The sequence below is a fragment of the Callospermophilus lateralis genome, chromosome 9, assembly GCF_048772815.1.
Source record: "Callospermophilus lateralis isolate mCalLat2 chromosome 9, mCalLat2.hap1, whole genome shotgun sequence".
In the NCBI taxonomy this organism is placed as follows: Eukaryota; Metazoa; Chordata; class Mammalia; order Rodentia; family Sciuridae; genus Callospermophilus; species Callospermophilus lateralis.
In genome coordinates this window covers 62,836,257-62,861,062 of record NC_135313.1, presented here as the reverse complement: position 1 = coordinate 62,861,062, position 24,806 = coordinate 62,836,257, and the positions used below count along the sequence as shown (strand labels likewise).

The 24,806-nt window shown below is 34.2% G+C and overlaps 1 non-coding gene across 1 annotated transcript; it reads right to left on the bottom strand.

Annotated features, from left to right (window-relative positions):
* Window positions 1-22,631: 22,631 nt before the first annotated feature.
* Window positions 22,632-22,704, bottom strand: Trnav-cac (transfer RNA valine (anticodon CAC)). The gene has a single exon. It is a non-coding gene; the product is annotated as a tRNA-Val (tRNA).
* Between the last annotated feature and the right edge of the window lie 2,102 nt (window positions 22,705-24,806).

Below are 24,806 nucleotides of genomic sequence, written 5' to 3'. Positions count from 1 at the left end.
TGGATAGAGTGAGCCATTGGGCCATAGTTGGCTGACTCCTAGTCTAGAAAATGGAGTAAATGAAAGGAAGACTGACTGACAGGCAAAAGCATTTTGTCAACAAAGTGAGACATTTCCTTACTTAGCCTTTGAAAGTACTTCAGACTTTAGAAGGATTGACTCATCAAACATAATCGTGTCTAGTATAGGAAGGGGGAAAATAAAAATCTCACAAAATTTCCAAGGCTACCAAATTTATAGACAGAGTGTTTACGGTGGGAAAGTGGCAATTATTATTTTCTCTTTTCTAAAATAAATGCCATGTCTGCAAAGTTCAAGAAATGTCTTCAGAAATTAGCATTGCAAAAGTCAGGAGTTAAGTCATTTTGTTAAAGTGTATGTAATATTTAAGTTTTCAATTATTTTGGGGACTTCAGCTAGTGAAAACAACCTTGTTATTTTTTCTATTTTCTTGATATACAAAATGTACATTTCTGATTGGAATATAATGTGTACAGTTTTCTTTAATGGCAATAAACAAACTGAAATGTTTTGCATTTAATTATGAAGGGTCACCACAGGAATGCCTTAGTTTATAGACATTAGTTTTAAAAGCAAAATGGTCTTAGACATGTGACAAGGAATACTTTGCTTCATGAAGAACATAGATATATTAGGTCAGAAGCTTATACTGTAAGAAAAAGAAAATTCAAATCACACTATCCTTAAGTAATACGAGAATTTTAGGGCTCTCTACTGACTGAATACATCTGGAGCTGGTTCAGGGAGCAAATTCATTTCTCTGTTGTTTTTGTGCTTCTTCTCTCTGTGTGTGTCAATTTGAACTGTTTTTCATTCTCAACATTTCTGGCACCACATGTGTGGGGCTGGCTTTCCCCATACCAACAAATAATATTTGACGCTAACAAAGTGTCCCTACAATTCAATTCAATGTTGACACTAACTGCCTAAAATTACTGCCAAATTCCACTGGCTTAAGACTCAGTCAGTCCCACAAGACTATTGCCATTTCAGAAGTCCCAGGTTATCCACACTTCTTGGATAGAAGTTAAGGATTCTATTAGACTTGGATAGAAAGTCAGGGATACCCTGACCCCTCCTTCAGGTATGGTAATTGCTTTGAATCCCTCTCAGAACTTGGGACATCACTTTGCTTAATATTACCAATTTATTATAAAGGATACAACTAAAAAAAAAAAAAACACCAATAGAAAAAATGCACGGGGAAAGATATTGAGGCCATAGGTGGAGCCCCCTTGCCCTCTCTAGGAATACCTCTTTCCAAACACATCCACATGTTCACCTGTACTGTATTCTCCAAACCCTGTAGGTTAGGGCTTACTGTGAAAATTTCATTATGTAGGTATGATTAATGGATTAGTGGTTAACTCAATCTCAGCCCCTCACTCTCCCTAGCAGTCATGGTGTGGGGCTAAATGATCCAATTCTCTAATCATGCCTTGGTCTTTTTAATTACCAGCTCCCATTCTGATTCTGAAGCTATTTAGAACCTCCCAACTACCAGTGAGCTCACTAGCATAAAAAAAGACACTATTATAACACCTGAAATCCCAAGGAGTTTAGGGGCTGTGAAGCAGAAACCAGAGACAAAGGTCAAATATACATTTCTTTTTATATCATAGTCATATGTAGATCTGGGAAAAAATCCTCAAATTTCAGAGCAACTAATTAATTATAAAGAGTTGAAATGTATTGTAGATAGAGCCATAAAGTCAACCACACATAAAGCATATAAATTTTTCAAAAGCATCATGTTTTATCAAATAAACTTTAAAATATAATTTCTTGAAATACATTTTAAACAAGATAAATTCTCATTTATTGGGACTGGTTTACATCATTGTTATTCAGATTTGGAACTGTGGTCCTTTTAGGTGATTTTAGAATTACTTTAATTAAATGATTATTTTATGTGAGTAATAGAAAATAAAGTAAACAGAGGGCTGGGGATGTAGCTCAGTGCACATACCTAGTATGTGAGACCCTGGACTCAATCCCTGGTACCACAGCAAAAAGAAAAATAAGGAGAAAATAGTATATAACATTGTGGTATTTCACTTTAAGTATTTATTTAAATGTATGAATATACATGTTTTACTAGATTGCAATATAAATGTTTGACAACTATCTATCTGCAAGCAAAATACCCTGGGTTACATAGTTTTCCCATTTCCATGGAGGAAATCATCTGCCCCTCTCCAGGAAATGTCGACCTACCAATGTGGCAGCACTGAAGAGGGAGATAGGCAAGAAGACCATGACACCATTTTGTAATGTCTGATCAGCAAACCTATAAACACACAGTAAATGCAAATAGCTTTAAGAGCATTTGATAAAATGTAAAAATAATGTGGTAAGTTTTCAGTGTTTACATACCTTTACTTTTAATATAATTCATTACATTTAAAAGTATGTGATGCTTAATAATGGCCTTTCTTTAAAAACTATCTCACAGTCTTCTTGAACATTTAACAACCAGGTCCCAGCAGCTGCTATGAGCCAGCTCAAGCCCACAATTGAACTACACCATAAAATTTGAAAGTCACTGATTTAGGCCATTCCCTATGCTCCTTGCTGCTGACTCAAAATTTATGAGAGAAAATGACAAATGTAATAAACCATTTCAGGACCTTTATCCTTTTTCTGGACTCCCTAAGCTTCTCTATTAGAAGAAGAAAATCTGAGAGTTGGGGACACAGTTCAATGGGAGATGACTTGCCTGCGACACTCAAGGGCCTGTGCCTGGTCCCCGAGCACGCGGGTAATGAAAAGAAAAAAAAAAAAAAAAGTAGAAAAAAAGAAAATCTGATTTCCATCCACTGATCTTTTCAATAATCAAATTATTTTCCCCCTAAAAATAGTGAACTCGTATTCATCTTTTTACTAGTACACCTACGGATTGGATTTAGGCACTGAGGGGAAGTATGCTGTCATTTCATGTCATTAGCTCAATGGAGACAGGAATAGGAATCCCATGCAGTGGCCTGGGTAGAATGGTGCTCTTTCACCCTTCTAAGGATTACTTCAATACAGACTCTTCTCACTGTAATCTTTAGCTCACTATAATGCATTAAATAGTTTAAAAAGCTAATGTTAATTGTACTCATTCTGTCCACATTATGTCTCAAATATTGTAGTAAAGGACATCAAAGGAAGCACTTTAATCAAGGAATTAAATTTCAAATATGGCAATTGGATAAGTGCCATATGAGTTTGTTCTGTGGCACTTTCCCTCAGAGGTTTCTGAGCATGTGAATAATAATACAAAGAAGAATTTATTTGTGAATGAAATTTAATTTCCACTTCAGCTTCTAGAAAAGAGCCTAAGCTTTTCCCTCAAGGCACAACTTAAGACCCATCTTCTTTGAAAATCTTTCTAATGACTTTTCCTAGTTTATTTACTTTTTATGCTATCTATTATACTTGGTGTGTGTGTGTGAAAATTAGAATTCTATTACTCTCTCACTATCATTTTACCTCAGCCAAATTTTAAGATCCCATAGAACAGAATCTTTTACTTTGGGCCCCCATAACTCATTCCAGCATTGGGAGCATCATACTGTGCAGTGCCTTCTGAAGTTTACTAAAACAAGTTTAATGTTCTGCCCATGAATCTATACAGTTATCCTCCCAATACTATTAATAATAAATTAATCACCTGTTTTGTTTAGTGCTAGCTAAATATTGAGCACTATTCTAAGATTTTACATGGATTCTTCACATTATTCTCATTATGAACTTTAGGTAATAGAAAAAAAAATCTTATTCTCACAGTGTATAAAATGACTCACTGGCACCTAGACAGTTTGGCTTTAAAATCTGGACTCATAATTAATCATTCTATCACTTCACATGCAGATGTGATTAAGCAATAGCAGCAAATTTCAAATGTCTCCCAACAAAATTCCTAGCATTCATGAATTTCAATCTTCTTAAGAGTGTGTAAAATTGGAATTGAACGTTTGTAAAGCAGCTGTGCTCTGTGGTACATGCCTGTAATCCTGGCTTCTTGGGGAGCTGAGGCAGGAAGATCTCAAGTTCAAAGCCAGCATCAATAATTTAGCAAGTCTGTGTCTCAAAATAAAAAATAAAGGGCTGGAGATGTGGCTCAGTGGGTAAGCACCCCTGGTCAATCCCTGATATCAAAAAAAACAACAAAACAAAATGAAACTTTGAGAAATAATACAAGAATTACCAAGCAAAAGATAGGAAAATGCTAAGCTTAAGCCAAATGTAAGAATAGATACGAGATAAACTCAAAATAATATAGACAGTTGAAACAAGCTTTTTAGAAAATGAAAAACAATGAATGTTCTGTAATTCACTAAAATATTATAATAAACACAGGAAGCATTCCTAAAGACAAACCTGACATTTTGGAACTAAAGAGCTAAGATATTTGGACTGGACCAAATTTCAAGCCTCTGGCTTACTCAGCTCTGAGAAACTAAATTATTCCATGTGTAATTTCATTTCTACAGAAAGCCAATGTGAAAGAAAGAGTCTTTGACAAAGCATAGTTAATTTAAATAATTTATATTAGAAAGTCATTACTAGAAACAAAAAGCAAAAAGCCCTGTGTGATAATTTTTTTAAAAGAAACTATTTTTATTTAAATGATTTGGGGGCTGGGTGGGTAACTCAGTGGCAGAGCACTTCCATAGTATGTGTGAGGCCCTGGGTTTGACCCTGAGCACTGTAAAAGAAAGGAAGACCCCAAAACATTATGGGTATAATCATATAATGTTCTTATTACATTCTCAGGTATTTCTTAAAGAGGGGTAATTGAAACTGAGGCAATAAAAATGCAAGTTCTTTTCAGACAAGAATAGAGTTTCTACTATTTTAAATTGACTTTTTTTCTTGTGAAGTTAAAATTGTTGTTCTCTGCATCAGAATTTATTTCATCAGCTTAAAAGTTTTATTTATTTATTCTTACAATTAAGAAGAAAAATCTATCCAATCTATTTCTAGAAACAATATATATGTGTATATGTTGAATGTTAATACTGACCAGTCCTTATCTATTAGATAAATAACACCAGAACTCATCCAGCCTACAATAGAGCAAAACAACACAACACAGTGATTTTGAACATGGGGACTAAAGTTAGATGATTTGAAATGAAGAGCTCAGTTTTCCTTATCATTAGTTTAGTGACTTTCAGTTACCAAAATTGCCTGTCTTCACTTATAAATCTAGTGTCGATATGAATGGAAATGTTGACTCAAAAGATCCTGGTGAGAAATCGAGGATGTAATAGTGCGATAAATGAAAGTTACAATGATATAATATAAACTCAACATTCTGTGTTTCATTCATATGGTATTCACGACAAAATTGAACACAAGAACATTTTTGAAATTTGTATTTGGCATTGTGGTCCATTTAGTTCAATTCTTTATGTGATGAGATAGATAAGATTCTAGCTTAAAATATCTTCAAAGAGAATCTCTTCTAATAATAAATAAAGAAGTAAATAAATACATTGTTTTTCAAGACAAGGCATTCTCACGTTATTTCTGGAAATACCTACTAATTGCTTTATTGTAGTCCTTTGTATGAATCCAATTTTATTTTCAATCATTAGTGTAACAATGAATGTTATTTAAGTATTAAGAGGAAAGTACTTAAGAAAGAGAAAGATCAGTCAATTAAACTTGTTTGATTATATTTTTTGTATTGCTTAAATTGTTCATATAAATATCAAAGACTGTTTCTATGTATTCCTGCTGATATAACAAAGTATCTTAGACCAGGTAATTTTGAAATAAATTTATGTCTCATATTTCTGGGGGCTGGAAAGTTCAAGATCAAGGGCCCAGCAGATTTGACTATACTTCATACATGGTGCCTTCTTGCTGTCTCCTCACATGGCAGAAGGGGTGGAAGAGGCAAATAGCTCTCTCACACATTTTTTTTATAAGGCCATTAAGTCCATTCATGAAGCTAAACCTGCACAAATTAATCACTTCCTAAAGGCCTACCTTTTAATACTACTGCATTGGTGATGAAGTTTCAACGTATGAGTTTTGGAAGGACAATACATTTCGATATGTATCTGCTATGTATGTGTATATATATATATATACTTATGTATGTGTGTGTGTATGTGTTTGTATATATATATATACAAACACACAAATGTATTTCAAAAAGAAACCCAAGAAGCAAATATACATATAATTATCTAAAACACTCTCCAGTAATTGAGATTAAAATGTAAAACATAATGGCACCATGTGATAGAATATAACTTATTGCCTGAAGCGAAGGTGGACAATTTAATAAAGATGTGGCTGGATTTCTTTTTCTTCCCTTCAATAAGGTTATTTCTTTCCATCTCCAAGGACGTTTCTCACAATGACCTTTTTGAAAGAAGTTCAATGACATTGCCTGCAGAAATCATCTGCTGCTTCCAAGTCAGTCATAGGTTTTGCTTTAAGGCAAGAAAACACGTTGCTCCCAATCAGACCCCAATGTGCTGTCTTCAGAAAGCTCATTCTATTATAAATTGCAATGCCAACTCTTACTGTGAATATTTTTAAGAGAAGAAATAAGATGCTAAGATATCAAAAAAAAAAGGAAGCAACAAATTTGATGATCAAATGCAGCGATATTCAGCATACATTAGGAAATTTGCATGCTATTTATGAATATCTTAAGCAGGACAGCTATGAAAAGAAGAAAAGCTACTAATTTGGTCTTAGTATGCTAAGTACCATATTTATATAATTATTAACTTATCATATTCCGGTTTTTTTTTTTTTAGAAAAAGAGAAGACACCCCTCACTGCTCTGTACCAGTAGGCTTTGGGGTGGATACAAATCCATCCACAGTTTCCCTTCTTAGCCTAATGGCCCAGGGATGCGAGGCATTCACATTTCTGCAGATGAAAATAAATTGCAGGGAAGAGCAAGCCGAGTGCTTAGCAAAGAAAAGAGCAAAGGTGACTAATCCACTCAGGGCCTCATTAATACAAGACATCTGTATCTGAGTTTTTCTATAACTCTTTTTTTTATTCTCCCAGGAAAAGGTAAAAAGAAATCACAGAAACCAAGTATTCTTTTGGCTTAATACTTAGTGTAGGACCTTCCCCAGACATTATTTTTGATAACTCAAATACTTTTCTGCAACTATGTTGAGTTATAATAACATCTAGTAGAACAAACAACAAAGCACAAGAATGTTACATTCTCAAAAGAAGGCTGCCTTACTTCTTGGAGTTATTTTCCCCATGTATTTGAAATCGCTATGTTATAAACAGTTGGTTGGTGATTCTTTGTTTTGTCCTGTCAGACAGATCTGACATGATGACAAATGACTGGCAGGGTTGTGTTCCTTGTTGAGGATAAGAGCAGAAAGCCATTCTGTTGAAAGATAATGAGGAGATTAATAAATCAGCTTTTAAATCAAAAGGCCATTTTGTGTATTTTGTTTGTCAAAAATATTTGTCTTTCACAACTGGAAAAAATCAAGTAAGCAAATGAATTTATGAACCTGATAGCATATGCACATATAGATAAGATTGGAGTATATGTTATGATATTCATATATTCATTCACTCAAAATTGTATACTAAAATGTCTGGTATATGACAAGCAATGTTTAAGACATTGAAGTAAACTAGGAACCTAACTTTATGGAGCTAGTCTAGGAGAAGAAAGTAGAACAACCAAATTCATTAAATGTCAGTCAGAGACCATGCTTAGAAGAAGCATGAGACATAGCAAGGGAGTAAGAAGGGACAGACAGTGGTGCCTTTTGTTGTTCAGTAGGAGACTCTTCACAGGCTGTGGAATTGTGAGGAGTAGGTCCTTCCAAACTGATGCCAATTTGGGGAACATTCTAAGGACTACTCATTTGCATTATCTGAAGAATTATAATGTTATAGAGCAGGATCTTATGACTTCATGTCTGTAACAATTTTTCAAGATAATTACTTTGGAGAAAAGGCTATTAAACATTTTTTTTAAAATTAAATCTAATCAAAATCTGACATGGACATTACAAGAAAAGATAATCCCAGGCAAATATGCCCCCAAAATAAATGCAAAATCTCTTACCCAAAATGTTACAAACCAAGTTCAATGGCATATAGAAAGAATAGCACATGATAGTCAAATTAGGCTTATTCTGATGAAAGATTAAAAAATCAATATAACTTTCTACATATTTAAAGCAAAAGAAGAAATGAATGTTCATTTAAACAAATACAGTAAAGTGATGTATTCCAATTTAGCCTTTTTTCATCATTTAATAACCAACTGTGAAGCTAATAACAAGAATGCATTTTCCAAATCTGACAAAGCTTCTGATATTTCAATCAAGTATGAATTACTAAAACGTATTCCATAAGATCAGGAACATGGCAAGGATACCATCACAGGCAATTTTATCCAGCATTGTACTGGAGAAGTTAGTTGGTGAGTGAAATTTTAAAAACTCAAACATCAAAGTATTTGAAAAAAAGATAATTCATTGTATATGAAGACAAATCAAAGTAATCTGCAGAAAAACAATTAGATCATTTTAGTGCTGGGTGCAGTGGTACATGCCTGTAATCCCAGCAGCTCTGGAGGCTGAGGCATGAGAATCATGAGTTCAAAGCCAGCCTCAGTAACAGTGAGGCGCTAAGCAACTCAGTGAGATCCTGTCTCTAAATAAAATGCAAAATAGAGCTGGGGATGTGGATCATTGGTCAAGTGTCCCTGAATTTAATCCCTCATACCAATCCACCCCCCCCAAAAAAATTCAAAACCTAACAAATTTCTCATCTTATAAGTTGGAATAATGATTATCTATTTGGAAAAAGGAAAGAAATTGTGATTTTAGGAGACAAGAGGAGTTCTTTTATGGCACTGCTAATCCTGAAATAGCCTGAAGCATTCATTCTAAAACTAAGATAATTGTAGAAGCCAAATATCTGAATGCACTACTTAGTTTTATCCTGAGAGGCAGCACTTTGTAATGGATGAAATTGTGCACTCTGAACCAAACTTACTGCTGTGCAAAAACCTCAGCCTATGCTGACTTGGAGGGATAGCTCAGTGGTAGAGCAAATATCTACCATGCATGAGCTCCTGGGTTCAATCCCCAGTAGCAGGCACATGCACACACACACACACACACACACACACACACACACACTTCTTTACTTAGGAAATATACCAATTAAAGTGTATTCCTATCATTTGTAACTTTAGGAATCTTACTTTCTCTGTTTCAGTTTCTCATCTGTGAAGTGAGAAGAAGTATCTATTTTCCAAGATTATTATAAATAATAAATTAATGCCAATAAAACATTTAAAATAGTGCCTGATATATGTTTAGTGTACATTCATTTAATAGAAAATACTTTGGAAAATCAATTACAATTTGAACTATGGAATTTTGAGTTGTTAGGTTTAGTATTTAAATGGTTTTCTTTCTTTATGCTGTCTATGTGTACTAGTCAATAAGTAGTATGTGTATAAAAATGTGTCCATGATTAAAACACATTCAAATATTAATAAAATGAGTCTTAAATCACTAGAAATAACACTGAAGATATGATCTAACAAATTCTTATCATTATTTAATAAAAGTTAGAAGTACTTCCTAGAGGCTTTGATTATATACTGTCAAACAATAATTGTCATCCCAGAAACATGAAACTACATTGAAAGCAGTTTTTAATTATCATTCATATTTCCAATATAAACACATGAGTTAATTAATATATATGAATATTAAAAATTCATGGCAGGTAAAAAAGGCTATTTTCACACTAAAATAACTAGATTTATAATTCTAATCTTTTCTAATCATCAAGTATTCTCTATTTCCTAATAGCAAATTATATAATAAAATTTGATAAGGTTTGCACCAAAAGGCTCTTTCCCACAATGTTGATTCTCAAGAATATAATTGTCATTTGTTTCTGAACACTCACAATTCGTCCACTTTAAAAAATGAACTGCCATCAAAAAATCTTCCCTTGAACAAAAATCCTGATGTATATTCATAAACTCCGGTAACAAGGGCTCAGCAGTGCATCTCACCAACTTCAAACCCCATGTTTTTCAACTTGATCCATGCTATATCACAAAGAGAATGTGTTTGATGTCATCTATTTAATAACTCCATGAAAGCTCACCAAGTTCACTGATATAATAATCCTTACGAATGGTCCCATTAATCTTTCAGCTGTCAGATACTTTCAGGAAACCCTAAAATTCTATTAACTCACTTTTCTAGGTTCTACCTACTATAAATTAAGTAAAAATATTGGCCTTTATCTGTCCTATCTTACATTTCTTTACTTAGGAAATATATTTTAAGTCCTACAGCCTAAAATTAAATCCTAAGTAAGAATATATAGATTTTTTTAAAAGAGAGAGTGAGAGAGGAGAGAGAGAGAGAGAGAGAGAGAGAGAGAATTTTTTGATATTTATTTTTTAGTTATCGGCAGACACAACATCTTTGTTTGTACGTGGTGCTGAGAATCGAACCCGGGCCGCACGCTTGCCAGGCGAGCGCGCTACCACTTGAGCCACATCCCCAGCCCTATAGATCTTTTTGATTTCATCAAAATATTGTAAAGATTTGGATTTGAAGTAATACTTTAGAGAGTGCTGTGAGGCTATTTTAATAACTAATCTATATTAGGTGTTCTATTTTGATTAATTTTGGCATCTAAATTGCAGTTGGAGCTGTTTTGACACAAAAAGAGGACTGGAACTCATCTTTGTGAGTTGATATTTGACCTGCCCCATAATCTCTACAGCCCACTTGTACCCTACGGCACAATTATGATCCATTTGATACATGTTGAAGACTATTACATAGTTCATACTATGCTCACCATTTGTATAGATTTACTTTATGAGATACAATAGAGTAGTTTCTTGGAACTAATTTCTATTTAAAGCATTGAGGAATTGAAAAATTAGAAATAAGACAGGCACCTACTTTTCCACAGGGCTTGATCAATTTTACATGGCTATTATAATGGAGTAGTCATAGCCTCTGTCCAAAGCATTCATTATTCTACATAGAAAATATGCTTTTTGAATTTTGGCAGCTTGATATTTTGTTATTCAGGTAGGAAGGAGAGTGGGCTGATTGAAGAGATTGATTATAATGAAGTTTCAATTCCTTGATGATATCCAATGGGGAAGAGTGAGGAAGAATCGGCTCAAAATAGATAAGCAGAATACAAACAAACAAAATGAGGAGATCTGTTTTCTTCTTTAGATTTCTTTTCTTCCATGGCCTGTTATTTGTAAATAAGACCTACAAATTAATTAGTACATATTAAACATATGTGTACTTCGAAAATAAAATTCACATTTGATTCATTTCTTTTTTTTTTTTTTTTTTTTTTTTTTAGTATTTATTATTTTTTTTAGTTTTCGGCGGACACAACATCTTTGTTTGTATGTGGTGCTGAGGATCGAACCCGGGCCACACGCATGCCAGGCGAGCGCACTACCGCTTGAGCCACATCCCCAGCCCTTGATTCATTTCTAACATAAATAGAATTGAGACTTGGTGGTAAGACACATTTGTATACACAAACTGTTCTTTAATAGAATGGTTTTATCCTTTCAAAGTTAGCTGAAAAGGAATAAAAATCTATATAATGAAACCCATCTTCTAAATTACTTGCATTGAAAATGAAAGATGGGTTTTGGAGTTAACGATTTAAGAGAGCAGATGTAGAAACTAAAAATTTGGCAGCCTCTGTCAAAAACTAATGAGCTTTGGGGGAAATCCAGCTGATATAGAATTTGGGTAGATTACTATCAAAGCTACAGGGTGTCTAACACCTATAGTGAACCAGATTCCAGGTGGCACATGAAAACTGACCAAGTTAGCCTTTCCAATTATTTATAGGATTATTCAACATCATCAAAATCTACTTAATAAAATATCATCGATATATCTAGAATATCTAGCATTATTATATTTCCTATTAATACTTACATCACACACATATTCCTTTGAAGGACAAGTAAAAGTTCACAGTATCTTAAATTCTTGGTGGTGCCTTACATGGTCCATTGGTCGATTAACTTCTGAATGGTCTTTCTTTATGATTCCTATCTAGGCCAATCCTGTGGGTGGTATCCACTTCAAGAGCTCTCAATGAGAGTCCTTAGAGCCTTTGGCCAGGTAGTAAGAAATCAGAGCACCAACCACTGTATGAAACACTGCAGCGCCAGAAGAAAGTGCTAATGGGCCATGAAAATTCAGGTTCTTACACTATGTAGCAAGGAACTCCCCTCTGTGATTGGTTCTCTGATGGTTTTGCAATTTTTTTTTTTTTTTTTGCCGTGAATGGTTATATAATGGCAAGGTCATTTCCATGTATTGGTCCCAAATATAATTAGTACATATTTGACATTTTCTGCACATCTGGCTTTAGGTTTTATAAGGATATGCAAATGAGGCAATCTCTATATGTTGATGCCAATAAGATGCTGTTATGGGACTTCAAGTCAGAATTCATACATACACATTTTCAGTTTTCAGTTCTGCTATATCAATGTGTGTGTTTCAAAGGGTGCGAATGAAAGTGTAAGTAGGAGATGTTAACAAGAGTCAGCAGGAATCCCTGTGCTAAAGATTATAGCCCTCAAGCTTATTTGACCTTTCTAAATCTTTGTAGCATTCTACCAACATTCCAAATTTGTGGGTCTAAGCTAGTGTTCCTTAAAATATCTCACCTTACATGGGCTCTGTCCCTTAAGTCCAGCAGATCCATCTTGATGATTCACACCCTGATAAACTGCCCATTAAACTTTAGGATAAAGCTTAAATCTCTGAGCCTAATCTAAAATATCCTACAAAAGTCATCCTGTCCACCAAATCCTCTGTCTTGCTGGAAAATACTCAGGCCTTCTTTCTCTTCTGGAATGTTCTGTGTTCCTCTTGTCTCAGAGCTTTTGCCTTGTTCTTCCTCACTCTTCATTTTTATAACTGACATATAGTCTTTCTTTGGCAGCATCAAAGGAGCAGAGCTGTCAAATGTTAAGTGAAACATGGTGAAAAATGGCAACCACCTGCAGTGATATCAGTATTTCCATTTGTTTGAAATTCCTTATGACAAATTGTCATATCCATGTGGGAGTATTCTAAATGTCCTTCCCATTTTTTATGAAAAAGTGAAGGAATGTTAAGTAATTTTCCTGTAGAATATTAAAGCTTCCCAAAGAAAATTTAACCTAAATTTGGTCCTTTAATTATATAATTTTGTTTTCAATTGGGTTTTTTTAATTATTTTTCTTCTTTTTTCTTCTCATTTTTCCTTTTCTTACAGTGTTGGGGATCACACCCAGGGCCTCATACAGTATAGGAAAGTGCTTTATTGTTTAACTATATCCAAAATCCCTTAATTAAGTAATCAATAATAAAATCTGTATTGAGTACATTTTGTATTTAGAAATTAGCAGTAACTCCTATATAGGGCATTAAAGTCTATTTGCAAAGGTTAATGATTCACAAGTTCAAGTCTTGTGAATTCATTCTTTCAATCAATAAATATTTATTGAACAATTAATATATAATATATCTGTGTGTATATGTATATATGTATGGATATATATATCATCCCAAATTCCAAGTTTTCATGTAGATTCCTTTAAAAAATGACCTGAGAGAACAGATAGATTGGGATTAACCTGTGAAGATATTTCATTCTCTTACATACATTACCTGAGAATGTGTTCTACATCCATCATTGAACTATCTACTGAGAATATAGAGTCCTTGATTTCATAAAAAAAAAAAAAAGCTCACAATCTTTGGCAGAAACAGATTTAAAGGATAATTTCAACATATTATTATAAGAACAATAACATAAACTTGTTAATGGTACAAAGTAACCATTTAATTGTTTTTTTAAAAAAAAGTGGCAGCCGCTCACTAGAGATATTTCCCTAGTGTATTTGAGAGTGAGTTTTGAAAAGATAAGGAACACATATAATCAACATTTACCTTCCACCTGGAGCTACAGGTACTCCTTAATTTCTTTCCCTCCACAGCCCTCCTGGAAAGGTTTTGTATTTGGCTGATCAGCTCATTGATTATGAAAATCAAGAGAGGTAAGAAAAGGAATACATGAGTAAACTGGGCTGCAGAGGAGTTTGTGGATAATTTAAAAAGAAGAGGAGTAAAGGTTGCTATTTTGAGGAAAACAAATGAAAAATAAATGGAAGAAAAAGGTGGAAAATTAAAGTGTGGTTCTTCTAGATTATGTATCAATCTATGGCTTCAAGGACTTAACTGTCCTGGGGTAATGTAGAATAATATAAACAAATATGGTCAAGCCATTACTTTGAGGTCTTAGGTTGAACCATGTGATGCACAGAAAGGTGAGAGGACACATTTACTGAGAAGGCAGAGGAATAACATACAACCCGAACAGCCTGATAGCACAAGTACCACATAAGTACCACATATGAAATTGACTTCTGCACATAAGGAGAGTGATTCTGTCTCCAAAGATGGAGCCATTAGCAGAAGAAGCCATGTCTCTGGAATACTCACTTGGAATATGGAAAATTTCAGTAAATAAATGAGTCCATGATTTCAGTAGCTATTTTGATTTACTGTTTGCACTAAATTTCCAGATTGGTTGGCTAGGTGAATTGACTTGTTGGCAAAGTCTTACTATTTACTTGTAGAAAGATGCTAGTATGAAAATAGAGTGGATTGATCTATGTAGAACATTTGCAATTTGCTTTTGGTATTGCCATCTATCTTTCCTCTTGTACCATGTAGTTATAAGTTTCCCTTCATCCCTGTGAAACTAGTTGCATTATTCCTGGGCTGTAGGGTGGCTGTCTTCTCTCCAGAGGTGGATTTATGGAGTAGGTAATCAAGACAAAGCTTCAGGAACTATCTTTTACATGGGCTCATTCTATATGAATCTCATTTATGACAGATAATCTTTTATTCTACTTCTAAACAGGAATCGCAAAGTTGTGTAAGATCCAGGCTTTACAGAACCTGGTTCTACTCCTGCATTTACCTCTGATACAAAAGATGTTGTACAAGCTAAAATAGATGTCAAGAATACTTAAATCAGTCCTTGAAGCCACATTTTAGATTCTTTTTACACCATTTATTAGACTTCTAAAATTTGATATGACTGACTCAGATATTAAATTGAAAATTATTCAAAGTGTAGTTTGTTCTCTAAATGTAGTACATAAACATTATTCTAAAGCGATTCTAAAATTTCTGAGTTGCTAATTCAGGTATTATTTCTGAATGATTAAAGATTTTATCTTCTCATAATAATCAACATACATGCTATGCATTGTGAATTTCACATCTAATTCTATATCTCCCTAGTATTCTACAGTGTTATTAGCTCACTAGAACTGCCATAACAAACTACCAAAAACTAGGTGACTCAATTAGCAGAAATTTATCATCTCACGGTTCTTGGAAATAAAAGTTCAAGATTGAAGCAATGGCAGAGTTGGTTCCCTTGGCAGACCATGAAAGAGAATCTATTCCAAGCACTGTTCTGCCTTGTGGTGGTTTGCTGGTGATCCTTGGTGTTCCTTGGCTACTGCCACATCATGCTGATCTCTGCCATGGTTGTCACATGATGTTCTCCGTGAGAGTATGTCTGTGTCTACTTTCTCCCTTTTTACAAAGATCCCAGTCACATTGGATTGGAGGTGTGCCTTACCCCAGTAAGACCTCATATTAATTAACTGTATCAATGACAATCTTATATCCATAGAAGGCCATATTCTGAAGTACTGGGGATTAGTATTTCAATATATGAGTTTGGTGTAGGGACAAAAATTCCAGCCATAAAAGCAAGAAGAACACTCAATGTCCATGCATTTGGCTTGCTCTTGCTCTGCAGTGCTTAACATTCAAGCAAGCAATCTAGGCATTAATCATTTATAGCCACAGCCAGACTCAGGACAGCTGAAAGTATTGAACATTTCTATAATGTCACTGGACATCGTCATAAGCATTTATTATTTTTATGATCTAGAGCTCAGAAAATATCATATCTTGCCTAGTTGGTTGTGGCCTCAAGTCATATCAGTTTTGGGTCTTGCAATTGGAAACTAAAAAGTCACCTGATGTTGAAAGATTCAGATAATGTCCTATTAAACTGTTAATGGTTTAGCTGTCCACCAAAAGCTTATGTTTTTATAGGTATCCCCCAAAAGCTCATGTGTGAGATAATGTAGGAAATTTTAGAGGTGCAATGATTGGGTTATGAGAGCTTTAACTTAGTATGTTAATCCACATATGGGTATTAACTGGGTGATAACTCTAGGCAGTAGGGTATGACTGGAGGACATGGATATTTGGGGCATGCTTTTGGGGTATATATTTGTCCATTGTGAGGGGAGTCTCTGCTTCCTGATTGTCACATCCTGAGGTGCTTTGTTCCTCCAAATCCTTCCACCTTAATGTTATGCCTCATCTTGGGCCCAGAGCAAAGGAGTTGGCAGTCTATGACCTGAGACATCTGAAACCCTGGGTACCAAATAAACTTTTCCTCCTTTAAAATTCTTCTTGTCATATATTTTGTTCACAGTGGCCAAAAAGCTTTCCAATTTGGGGAACTTTTCCTTCAAGGATGGAGCACTGTTGTGAGTTGTGAAATTCTGTGAATTATTTTTGGGTGTGTATATCTTCTGTTATTTTTTTTTAATTGGTACTTTTTACATGACACTAGAACCCATTTGGACATAATTTAAAAAATCATGGAATGTATCTTCTTCTAATTCAGTCCCTAATACCACTTCTTCCCCTTCCCTTACCACACTCGTCCCTTCACTCTTGATTTTTCTGCCATTGAATCATAGTTACTTATTTTTTTAATTAATTTCTTGTGGATGAACACAATGGTGAGATTCACTATGGTATAATCGTATATGTGCATAGGAAAGTTATGTCGGATTCATTCCACTGTCTTTCCTTTTCCCATCCCCCCTTCCTTCACTTCAATGAAACATGCTTTATAGGTGTTTACTCCCTCAATGAAAACTATAGCCCATTAGAAGTAAAATTTAAGAATTCCATCCCCTACACCTCTCATTAAGCTAGTAGCTTTCTTAAAATTTCGAACAAAATTAATCAATTAATTTAATCACCAACAAGACATTAATTTTAATGAATGAAATGGAATCATTAGCAAGAAAAAAATTAAGGAGGAAGAGGCAAAGGAGAAAAAGAAGGATCATCAATATAAAGAAAACACTGTCTTTTGATTTTCAGAAAGCCTTTCTTAAATCAGTTATCATAGACTCATAAATAATTCTGTCTGCAGAATATAAAAGGAACAGATTGGCCAATTACTTTCAAACTGTTTGATCATATCCATGTTTTTTATTAATTATCTAAGCTTTAGGAGTCATCAAAGGATCCTATTACGTAGGATACAAAGATACAAAGATACAAAGCTCAAACCCTGCCAAATGCTTTTGTTTAAGATACTCCCACTTATGAGCTTAGGTGCTTTGGGTGTTGGACTGATTTAAATCCTTGTACATTGGAGTGAGGTTGACAATTTAACCTTTGGGCAAAGGGTAAGAAGGATATAAATTGAAAGTGCTTTAAAAGCCATGTTGGCCATGTGTCATTTATAAACCAGAAAACTCTCACCAGACACTGGATCTACCAGGTCTTGATCTTGATTTTCAGCATCCTAAAATGAGAGAGGTAAACTTCTGTTGTTTATAAGGAAGAAGAAGAAAGAGAAGAGGGAGGGGGAGAGGAAGAGAGCCATATTAGCAAATAGAGCTCAAGGTACAAGTAAAATGGCATCACTGCCTAATGTACCCACTCTTGTCTCCTTGTGCCCACCCCATAGACCTGGATGCACATTTGTTGCTCCAAACTATGTAGTGACTGAGCATACAGGACAATTAGACCTGAGTCTTCAAACCAAATGTAGCAATAAGAACAGTTTAAGAAACTGAAAGAGAAGAAAATTACAGGAATATATGAAAGAAAGAGGGAGAGTGATGCAGTGAGATTCTATCATAATGGGAAAGTAAGTTCCAAAGAAACATTTTTACTAAGTCTGTAATATATTACTTCAGCTTTATCCTGATTGTAAGTTACCAGACCATTTTATGTGCACCATAATGTCACTAGAAGTGCATGTCTAACAAAATAATAGAGTGCATTACCAATTCTGCTGTGATGACCACTGCAGAGAAACTATTAGACCCATTTGTCAATGTTCCGTGGTGTCTTGTGGTTTTAAAGAATGGGTAGTTGTGGAAACTATTCAACATTTTAAAGATATTATTTCTCTTCAGACATATTCCATTGAATCATCAATTTTGAGTACGCCTATTTGTTCACAGATGCCTTTCAGTAAGCTAATTGAAAACAACAAAAACACATTTTGAATGACAGAAGAGAAAATACTAACAATGTGTGAATGGTATTTGAAAGTTCTATTAGTTGTTTCAAACAAGATTGATATTTTGTTACAGTTTGGGCATTGTGCAAGTTAGCACAGAACATTAAAATGACTTATCTACAAAGTAAGTCTTCAAATTAATGAAGACTTGCCTTCCAGTGAAATTATTTGGAGAACAGAAATGGTAGTATTGGTGTCCTTATGAAAAATCTGTTCACAATAGATATATTTTGCAAGCTTTTTAAAAGCATAGCTCAGGAAGAGTTTATACCAGTACATTTATACAAAGGGAATTACTTGAACAATTCTACCCTCAACTGTCATTCATTGATCTTCTGTTCCCGGTCCTTTATTTATTTTTCCAAATACCAATATTCTTCACCTTATAACTATTAAAAATTACTAACATGGGTAAAAAAATAAGAGGAAAAAGGAAAACTAAAGAGAAAAGAGAACATGAAGGTTTTCTCCTGAACAAAGTACTATTCACTAGCTATGTGCCCTTGGATAAGTCAGTGTCACCAATTGTTAAAGAAAATTCTGGACCAGACAACCTATAAAGTCCCTCCTAGATCTACCAGGTTATGATGCTAAGAGAGCACTAAAATAAAGACATTAAAGGACAAATAAAAACAAGTGGTAGTGTGGAGCCAAATTTCCATAGTTTCCTTAAATCTTCAAGCACTTTTTTTTTTTTTTTAATTAAGACTCAGTATTTCAATATTTTGGATTGTGCACTCTTCAGTCCCAGATATTCTATTTACTGTCTTTGGGATCTGGGGAAGATCACTTAGCCCCACAATCCACATTTCTTTGTGCTCCAAAATAAGAATAATAATACTACTGCATAGGAAAATGAAGATTAAATAATGTAGTATAGATGAAGACTTATTACCAACAAAATGTTCAATAGTATTAGCATTTGTTATTATCCAGATGATATATTCTTATCCAGATAATGATTAATTGTTCTTCAGTTACATATTTTAAAATGTCTATGTGTGTTTTACATCACTGATTATTTTAAATGTTGGGGATCCAGCAGTTGCAGAACAATCTCTTCTGTTGTTAACTATCTGATTATTGAAATTGAATTAATAAGTACTTATGAAAGAGCATGTATTGTGTGTGTGTGTGTGTGTGTATGTGTATTTGATGTTATTTTAAAACTGATAAAGAAATATTAAAAGCCACAGATTAAAATGGGTGAAACACAATTCTCATTTCTAAGTATAAGTGAGCTGTCTGGTCCTTTTTTGATTAATAACAGAAAATTAGTCTTTCAAGTTTCTGTAACTTAGTTACCTCCTATCTCACACTGACCCTCTTTGGATTTATTTCAAGATTTTCCACCACAACTTTTTCTCCTTTCTGCTTTCTTCCTCCTGCTGAATTCTTATGTGTTTTCCAAGACCCAAACTGTCTGGTCTGTCCTTTGTAGTCTTGGTGGTTTTTTGACAACTGTCCTGTAGGAGTAATTCCATGGGGGCTTCTCTGAGGGACCATTACAGACCTAAGCACTTACTTGACTTTTACCTACCCTGTGGTCCTTAAAGGTCAAGCAGCACCTGAAAGCCAGGGCTGCCCATCCTACCACATTGCTTATGTTTGCAGTCCCCTTATATCAAGCTGGGTGATTTTTCCAGTGAGCTAATTCTCAACTCTAAACTCCCCTTTCTTCTCACACATGGTCTTGAGAACTTATCCACTGTCTCTACACTTGTGGAAGCTGAAGAAATCTTGTGTAGGACAGGGGCACAACTTAGTGCCTCTTTTTACCCAGACCTGTCTGGCTGATGCAATTACTATCTGCTGCAGTTACTTAGATTGATGGAGGGTAACCAGCAAGGTTATCTTCTCCAATAGCTGGGGGAAGAGTCCTCTGTGAAAGAGTTATTCAATATTTGGGGAAGGTTTGTCATACAACTCCCCAGAGTTTCAACCCCAAAGAAGATTCAGGAAATAGGGCCTGAATCTTTTTTGTTTTCCTTTTCCTTTTTCATTTTCCTTTGTGTTGTAGGAAAATTGCTTCTAGGGTATCTCTTATTTTTGCCCCTTTCACTGTGGACTAAACCCTTTGCGCTAAGTCCTCTAGGATTTGGCTCTTGATATTTAAATCCAAGCCTTTGGAATAATTTTTCTCTCTAACAGCTGGTACTTGCAATTCAAAGCCTTGGTTTTAAAGTCTATTGTCTGCACTGTTGACTTACAAAGGTCAAATTAATTGCTCAAAGGCCAAAAATGTGGTTCTTTATTCTTTCTGAATCAACCTTACCCTGAGGCATAGAGAAAGTCTTCTTTGCTACTTAAATATAATAGAAAAATAGAACTACAATAAATTAAAAAAAAATCAGCACATACTTTAACATAGAAATACCTCAGTTAAGAGCAAAATCCATGGTGGAATAAAATGATATGTCTTCTCTCTATCTATTTGTCTATATGCTCAAATAATGTGAAGCAAAAAAAAAAAAAATGTGATAGTTATATTTTTCCCTAAACTACCTTAAGTAATGTTCTCCAATTACTGCTCAAATGTTTTTGCTATAGCAGAACTGTACCTGCTATCACTGAGCTTGATTTTCAGAATCTTTTGAAATGAGTGTGCTGCCTTAATTCAATCCCTCTAGCTATAAACATAATTTACAATATTTGTGTACTTTGTACCAATAAGTGAAATTTAACAATGGATATATATCCCTAATCTACTAATTGGTGAGAATTGCTTTGTAAGCAAAGGAAAGTCATCAACCAGGCAGTACAACTTCCTAAAATCTTCTTTTCAACAAGTTCAGGACCACATCTGGAGTATTCCTCACTTGTTCAGTCTGATAGTAGTTAACTGTATATTTGTATTTTTTTTTCTCTACCACTAAGAACAGTCTGCGACATACCCCAGAAAGCTATCTCAAGATATGTAGTTTTAAGGACAGGTTCTACGAAAGACTCTTCTAAGTAGAAAAAAATGCACATATATATATATTAAATGCATAAATGCACATATGTATATATATGTTATATATATATGTATATATGTGTTTATATATATATATATGACTTTTTAACATAGTTAAAGCAGACTCCCATCCTAACAGTTATACTTTTTCCAAGATACAAGTTGTTTTTAAAAAGCAGGAGATGACTTTTTTAGCCTAAGCAACAAGAATTCAGTGTAAATCCTTTCTTCTTGATTTATTGATTTTAAATGGAAACATCATAAATTCATGACTCCTTCAATCACTTGCTAATAAAATAATCTTAGAGTCTGACTCTAATATTTCTAAACTCAAATTAATAATACACCAAAAATCTAAAGAAATGAATGTTATTTTATAGCTGTACTAGGGAGATTTCAATGTTCTATTAGGTATATGTTTTTAAAACAATGACATTTATTTTGAGCCTTCTTTATCCTTATAGTACATGATCTCATGAGAAGCCAATATGAATTAAAATTAAAAACAATAATGAGTTTGAAATAAATTAACTCTTTCAGAACACCAGAATTTTATATCTTAAGCACCAAATCTTTATAAATCAAAAATTTGCAATATACATTATTCACAATCCTCTAGGTCACAGTTTCTCAATTTTGTACAATAGGTACAGTCTTTTAAAGGCAAAAAATAAAGACAAAAACTTTCCTGGGTAAGACAGTGTAACATCAATTTTATTACAATACTAGTTAAAAATATGCAAACATAAAATGAGGCAATACCAGGAGGCTGAGGCAAGAATATTACAAGTTCCAGGCCAGCCTCTGCAATTTAGTAAGGTCCTATGGAACTTACTGAGATTCTGTCTCAAAATAGAAAATAAAAAATCAGTGGTAAAGCGTTCTGGGTTCAATCCTGGGTACCAAAACAACAAGAAAAAGAACAACACAAGAACAACACTAACCAAAAAAAAAAAAAAAAAAAAAAACAGAAAAATACAGGTATAAATACTTATACCCACTACAAAAACTAACTACAGCAAAGTGTGTTTTGTTTCCTAATGTTTGGAGAGTCTCTCTTTGCATGGTATCATCAGTGGCATCAATAAGAGAGCTTATTATTAATATTTCTTGAAATCAAAATAATTATATCTACAAACATGAACACTGGGTTTATGTGGCAGTGTTTGATTAAATTATTATGGCAAATCCAAATTAAAATAAAGGATAATTTTCAAAAGAAAGAAACAAGGTTATTGTTTTGTTTTATTAGTGGTGCTGGGGATTGAACCCAGGGCCTTGTACATGTGAGGCAAGCACTCTACCAACTGAGCTATATCACCAGCCCCCAAACTCAAGATTTTGATATAAATATTTTAAAATTATTAAGCATTTTATTTAATCATTAATTAGCAAATTAGTACAATGTTTTCAACTGATTTAGTACAGGGTTCAGAGTAATGCACATATGTGTATGGAAAGTTTAGGAATGTTGAAATGAATTTACAAGTAGATGGGAAGCTGGATTACCCGTCTAAAGTTGGAATGGGGAGAAAAATCAATTGTCCTTCCACCAGAAGGAATTTGCATGTCTTTGGATAAGTTTCACTTAAATTGCTATTAGTTATCCACAAATTATAGTCAATTAAAAAGTTTAATCAGCCCTTATGGAATCATACCTCCTTTTTACCCAGAATCATAAGCCCTTTTCCAAAGAAGGTACCCAGTGTTCTTTTGGCATATTTCATCATCTTCATATTTGTGTATCTGATAAATTTAAGAGGAACGTGCATACCTCACAGAATGTACACATGGAACCTGCTTCCCTATAGAAGCTGTGAAGACCTCCTCTCTACTGCAGACAACAAAGCCCCTTCAGTTCTGCTGTCTCCCTGAGAACTGACCTGTAGGCACACATAAGGGTCCCATGTGAGCCCTTAGTCTTAAAGGAATGTGTTGTTTGCCTCTCAGATATAAGCACTAAGGAACCTATTTGTGTGTGTTATATGATTTCTCAGAGAAGAACGGGGAAAACTATTCCCAGATCTTTATACATAAAATATTTTGCCTAAGTACAGATAATTATATACATAAGCCAAGGCTTTAATAGCTAACTTGCTTGCTTCCTTCCTTTCTTATCTCTCTGCTTCCTTCCTTCCCTCCTCCTTTTCTCCCTCCCTTCCTCCTAAGGTACAGATAATTAACCACATACCAGGTACTGCACTGAACACCTCAGAGATATTATTTAATTTAATATCACAATAATCCTATAAGTGTGTACACTTTATGGATGAAAAAATTATGCTTGAACTAGCCATATGATAAGTATTAAAGACAATATTATTGAAACAAAAACAGGAAAAACCAAGTGTACGAGCATTGAGTGAGATTTGTCAGTAAAATCAGGACAGTATAAGAACTGGTTTCAATAACACAAGCTGTTTTCCCAAAGTCCCATGCTCAGTTGGTATTTATGGAACCTATTCTAGTCATTCATATTTCATGTAAGAAATTGAGTGACTAGCCAACATGTTTCATAGCCCTGTTTACACATTTGTCATAGCATTTGACAAATGGCATTAAATTATCTCTGTACATGTTTATGTCTCTTTATTTTCATTGACTATGCTCAGTTACTTTAGAGGAAGAAACGTGTGTCTCCAGTCCTTGCCAGAAAAAAAAAAAAATGGCACATAGTAAGAGCTCAATATAAACTTTTGAGTTTACCTAACTTACGAATATGTAGGAAAGTTGATCCCTACAATTTTAACCTCTGGGAAAATTCAGTCCCCACTCACCAGTTCTGAAGTTCTATTTCTGTTTTAAAAATGGGCTCACTTCTTTTAAGCAGATTTTAGTACTGGATAGATTCAGTACGTTGGAGCTATTAAAAAAAATAAATAAATAAAGGACACAGGAAAGGCTTATCCTAATATATGCATAGAAGCCCTGCGGAGTAAAGGTTGTGGTGTGATGTCTCTGGGAATCAGTAGAAAAAAAAAAATCTGTTAACTGTCCAAACATCATTAAAAATCATCCAGAATTTTGTAGCACAATTATCAACCCAGTAAGTCTTCTAACCGTCAACTCCAGTTATATAAGACAAGTAAAACAGATTTTTTTTCTTTTTTTTACAATGATACTTGTGCAAATTATATACTTTTTCTTCAGTATTAAATATGCAAAACACACAAACAAGGAATGCAATTCCTAATAAGAAACAGAGAACTTCATTTCAACTTGTCACCAAAAAGAGTGAGAAAGTAAAGTGTCATTCTGCAGTATGGACTGAAATCTGACAGTATTTTCTGAGAGGGTAGAATAGGTCTCTGACATGATATAGTTATTTAGAGTCCCAGTTCTGTTGGAGTTCAAATGGCCATTCTCAGCCTGGCGAGAAGCATGTAACACAAAACCCTTCCTTGTTTGGTCAGAGATGGAGGAG